Raw genomic sequence first — 6,000 nt, 5'->3', positions numbered from 1 at the left:
AAAAAAATAAAAAACAGTGTAAAAAAAAGCTATTTTTGTCACCTTACATCACAAAAAGTGCAACACCAAGCGATCAAAAAGGTGTATGCCCCCCAAAATGGTATCAATAAAACCGTAACCTCATCCCGCAAAAAATTAGCCCCTACGTAAGACAATCGCCCAAAAAATAAAAAAAAATATAGCTCTCAGAACATGGAGACACTAAAACATAATTGTCACGGCTGAGGATGGGGAAAACCCTCAGCCGTGCGATGTCAGGAGATGTTAGTCGCTGCTTGGCCAGGACCACAGAATTAGGGAGCAGGTCACCTCCTAACACATCCCTAATCTGACCCTGACTCCTATCTGCATGAGCCGACCTTGATGGTAGGAGGGCTCATGCTCCGGAACCTCGGATCCCTACTGACCCTCTGCCGATCCCTGAACTAGGAGCTGGGTAGACCACCTGTTCCTCCTGGATGCGGAGAAACAGGAGTCTAAAACTGTCCGAGCTGCAAGGGGATATAAACATAAACAGACTATGGATATGGCAGGAGAGTGAAAGACCTCCACCCCTACCTGCCACAGACACACTGACCGGATCCCTGGACACAAGTGCTGAAGTCCACACACAGACATAAAAGGTCACAGCACACATAAACACACAGGAAGCCAGAACCATAGCTGCAATAATAACAGACACCACATAAACATAAACTTAACATCACATAACAACATTTATGACCACAAGGGTGGCCCTCACTGGCAGATGTTATATGTGACCAGGAGAGTGCCTCCAGCTTACAAACAAGGCTGGAGTACCCCTCAGACATCAGGTCTCAACTGAGGCTAAATAGCCCATGTAGCCACACCCACACAGACACACCCAGTGCTCACGTACTAGGAAGGGAATTAACCCTTCTCACACCAGGGAAGGGAAGACAGCCACTTAAAGGGGACGTGCACCCATAAATAAAGCTTGTGCACAAAAACAGAGACAAGGCACACCTACATAGACAGGTTGCCAGGTGCAACCGCATGCACAACATAGCAAGCTGCCACGCAACAAACATGTTGCCAGCGGCAACCACATGTGAGGCAACAATCCAGGCGTCCTCACCATGTGATTGACAGAAACTAAACCGCAGGCAACTGCATGCGGATCAGGAGTCACGACCATAACCATGGTCGTGACAATAATTTTTTTGTTTCAAAACTGCTATTATTGTGCTAAAGTGAAATACATAAAAAAATATATACATATTAAGTATCGCCACGTCCGTAACAACCAGCTCTATAAAAATATTACATGACCTAACCACTCAAATGAACACCGTAAAAAAAAAATAATAAATGTAGAAAAAAAGAAGCAATTTTTGTCACATTACATCACAAAAATTGCAACAGCAAGTGATCAAAAAGGGGTATGCCCCCCAAAATAGTACCATCAGACCGTCACCTCATCCAGCAAAAAATGAGACCCTACATGAGAGAATCGGTCAAAAAATAAAAAAGCTATGGCGCTCAGACTATGAGACACTAAAATATCATTATTTCGGTTTAAAAAATGCTATTATTGTGTAAAACTTAAATAAATAAGAAAAAGTAGACATATTAGGTATTGCCACGTGAGTAACGATCTGCTCTATAAAAAAGTCACATGACCTAATGCCTCAGGTAATTGCTGTAAAAATAAAAAATAAAAACGGTGCCAAAACATCCATTTTTTTGTTACCTTGCCTCACAAAAAACGTAATATAGAGCAATAAAAAATCATATGTACCCCAAAATAGTACCAATAAAACTGGCACCTTATCCCGTAGTTTCCAAAATGTGGTCACTTTTTTCAGTTTCTACTCTAGGGGTGCATCAGGGGGGCGTCAAATGGGACATGGCATCTAAAAACAGTCCAGCAAAATTTGCCTTCCAAAAACCATATGGCATTCCTTTCCTTCTGCGCCCTGCCGTGTGCCCGTACAGCAGTTTACGATCACATGTGGGGTGTTTCTGTAAAATGCAGAATCAGGGTAATAAATATTGAGTTTTATTTGGATGGTAACCCTTGCTTTGCTACTGGAAAAAAATTGATTAAAATTTAAAATCTGCCAAAAAAGTGAAATTCTGAAATTTCATCTCCATTTTCCATCAATTCATGTGGAACACCTAAAGGGTTAACAAAGTTTTTAAAATCAGTTTTGTATACCTTGAGGGGTGTATTTTCTAAAATGGGGTCATTTTTGGGTGGTTTCTATTATGTAAGCCTCACAAAGTGACTTCAGACCTGAACTGGTCCTTAAAAAGTGGGTTTTGGAAATTTTCCAAAAAATTTCAAGATTTGCTTCTATACTTCTAAGCCTTGTAACGTCCCCAAAAAATAAAATGTCATTTTCAAAATGATCCAAACAGGAAGTAGACATATGGGGAATGTAACGTAATTACTATTTTTGAAGGTATTACTATCTATTATAAAAGTAGAGAAATAGAAATTTGGAAATGTGCAAATTTAAAAAAAATTGGGGTAAATTTGGTATTTTTTTATGAATAAAAATGTTTTTTTTTTTACTTATTTTTACCACTGTCATAAAGTACAATATGTGCAGAGAAAACAATCTCAGAACGGCCTGGATAAGTTAGAGCGTTTTAAAGTTATCACCACATAAAGTGACATGTCCGATTTGCAAAAAATGGCCTGGGCAGGAAGGTGAAAACAGGCCCGGGGTTGAAGGGGTTAAAGAATGTTTTCAATAAATTTTTCCTATAAACAAATCACTGAAAAAAATGCACCAAAATAATACGCAACTGACAATACTAGCTAATTCCTCAAGCCGATGTTAAAAGCTGAGAACTTTGCCAATATCTTCCAGTCAGGAACATATCGGAGCCCCTCATGCACCACGTCACGGTGTCTCAGCACGCATGGGGTCCTACCGCTCAACTGCCCGTGGTGTGTGAACAGGGTCTGAACAGTGCTAGAAACCAACTCACAGCCAGACTCTCACCTGCCTCCATAGTGGTATCACCAATGCACTGTGAGGTGGAATAAAGCTGTGAGCCGCACCCACAACAGACCATGTGACACAGAAGCCACACCCACAACAGACCATGTGACACAGAAGCCACACCCACAACAGACCATGTGACACAGAAGCTACCAGGTGCAAAAGAACGTTACCACCACAATGAAGTGGCACATTCCATACACATGAAGACAAAAAACTCACTGAAAAAATTGGCCTAAACAGATGGAAATGCTTCAAACCCAGACACTGTAGCGTGTCTGGGTAGCTTTTAACATCGGCATGAGGAATTAGCTAGTATTGTCAGTTTTTTCAGTGAGTTTTTGTCTTCATGTGTATGGAATGTGCCACTTCATTGCGGTGGTAACGTTCTTTTGCACCTGGTAGCTTCTGTGTCACATGGTCTGTTGCGGGTGTGGCTTCTGTGTCACATGGTCTGTTGTGGGTGTGGCTTCTGTGTCACATGGTCTGTTGTGGGTGCGGCTCACAGCTTTATTCCACCTCACAGGTCATTGGTGATACCACTATGGAGGCAGGTGAGAGTCTGGCTGTGAGTTGGTTTCTAGCACTGTTCAGACCCTGTTCACACACCACCGGCAGTTGAGCGGTAGGACCCCATGCGTGCTGAGACACCGTGACGTGGTGCATGATGGGCTCCGATATGTTCCTGACTGGAAGATATTGGCAAAGTTCTCAGCTTTTAACATCGGCATGAGGAATTAGCTAGTATTGTCAGTTGCGTATCATTTTGGTGCATTTTTTTCAGTGATTTGTGCATATATATATATATTTTTTTTTTTCATCTGCACAATGTATAGCAGCTATCTGATTCAAAGACGCCCATACGATGGCCCCGTATCAGAGATATATATGCCTGGTGATAAATCTGCATGTTCATCTCCCGGTAGCGACTGGACAGCAAATAGCGAAGGTTGCGTTCCAAGGTCTGACACAAAGTGGACATTGTCAGATGCAGGATATCGCTGAGCCACTTAGTTATTGCCCATTGCCCTTGACTATAATCTAGAGGGGTGTTTAGAAATTTGTAGTAACTAGTGGTATGTCCCCTTGAGGTAGGAGTTTGAGAGAGGCCTGTAGAGCCAGACTCCATTCTCGAAGGGTTAGTTTGGGTATTCGCTTCTGGAGGTAGCTGCTGGCTTGCAGGTAAGGAAAAAAATGTAACTTAATGGTAGGGTATTATTTAGTTTTGAGAATTTCAAATAATAGAATCTTATGTGTGGTGTGGTCCACCAAGTGACTGAGCAAAGTTATTCCTCCCTTGTGCCATTCAGAAAAATCTCTATGTGGTGACCCCATTTGGAAATGCGGGTTAGCCCGGAGGGTCATATGTAATAAGTTGTGTGTTCCTAATTTTCAGAAACAGTCCTGACAATTACAGGCTGTACCAGGCAGAAAATGGGTGCAGCTTATTCAAGCCCTGCCCATAAGTGGGTAGTCCTAGTTGGGTTTGGGGGATATTACATACCTCTACAATATTGCTAATTCTGCATTCAATAATTTGGAAACCAACGGAAACCTTTGATGGCAGCCATTTCGAATTTTACCCCACTTCCCAAGGGAATAAAACCACATCACTGAAAAAGCTGAACCTAACTTTAATCTACTTCAAAAAGAATACAACTCAAGAACCAAGATGGCCATTTCACAACCTGCAATCGATATGCTCATTAATGTACAGCCAACAATGTACTAAGAACATGGCGCCCTAAACCTTGAGGCTACTTTCATAAGAACATTGGCACATCTAGCGGGCACTAAACTGATATTTATATACAGCCTGGCGCATTCTAGTATACACAACCAAAAAATAGCCCACAGGCTGAGATACGATGGAGATGATTGGAGAAGAGACTGAACCCCAACCTAGATTACCCCAGTGCTGATGAAGGAAATGATGATTCAATTGTAAGTTTAATGTACAAATATATAAATGGGCCATACAAAAAATATGGTAGAAAGCTGTTCCATGTAAAATCTCTTCAAAAGACAAGGGGTCGCTGCCTCCGACTGGAGAAGAAAAAGTTCTTCCTCGGCACGTGGTCACAGCAGGAACAGTGGACTGTTTTATAAAGGGTTTAGATGAATTCTTAAAAGTAAATGACAATGTTTATGAAAACGTGTAGAAATCTAAGTCTCACTTCCTTCTGGGATTTGTGCCCCCCCCCACCCCCAATCCCTTGGTTGAACTTGACCCTTATGTCTTTTTTCAACTGTATTAACTATGTAACTATGTAATGCCAGTCCGCTGCATCAAAAGCCAACGTGATTTTGTGTGAGGAAAGGCATGGCTTCTAGAGAAGAAAGCATTATTTACCCCTTGTAAAGCATTGGTGCCACCACATCTTGGGCATGCAGTCCAGTTGTGGCCATCAGTCCATTAAAACGATATCAAAAAGAGTTCAAAGAAGGGCAACCAAATAAATACAAGGTATGGAAGATCTCAGGTTAGCAAAACTTAATCTGTCTACCCAGAGATATCGTTATATAAATATGTATATCGTCCCTATAATAACCTCTGCAATTATTCTTTTCATGGACCCAGCAGAGAACGAGCAGTCACAACTTTCAATTAAAGGAAGTTAAATTTTGTCAAAAATTGGCTCAAAAGCCGCACATCACTGTCTGAAACACAAGATTATTGAACGTGCAGTGTTCCTATCACAATAACTTCCATGTTGCGGACAAAACAGGCCACCATAAACAGCACTTGCCAAAGAATTCCCCATAAGTTAGAACTTTATGATCAGACCTTGGTCACACAGGGCCCCATGGAGACCCCCAATCATGACCCCAAGAATGGAGTTTCGTGAACGGTCACAAAGCAATTTCAGTGATCGTGTCCAGAAATGACCTGATATCAGCGGTGTAATGTTTTTATTAGAAGTCAATGAAGAAGAATATAGCAACCAAGTGATATACGATAGATACTGATCTGTTAACATCAGGATTAACACATAATACAGCAGCGAGTATTAACCAATGA

This window comes from Bufo bufo, chromosome 7 (genome assembly GCF_905171765.1).
Source record: "Bufo bufo chromosome 7, aBufBuf1.1, whole genome shotgun sequence".
Lineage (NCBI taxonomy): Eukaryota > Metazoa > Chordata > Amphibia > Anura > Bufonidae > Bufo > Bufo bufo.
Note: the sequence above shows the minus strand (reverse complement) of the source record.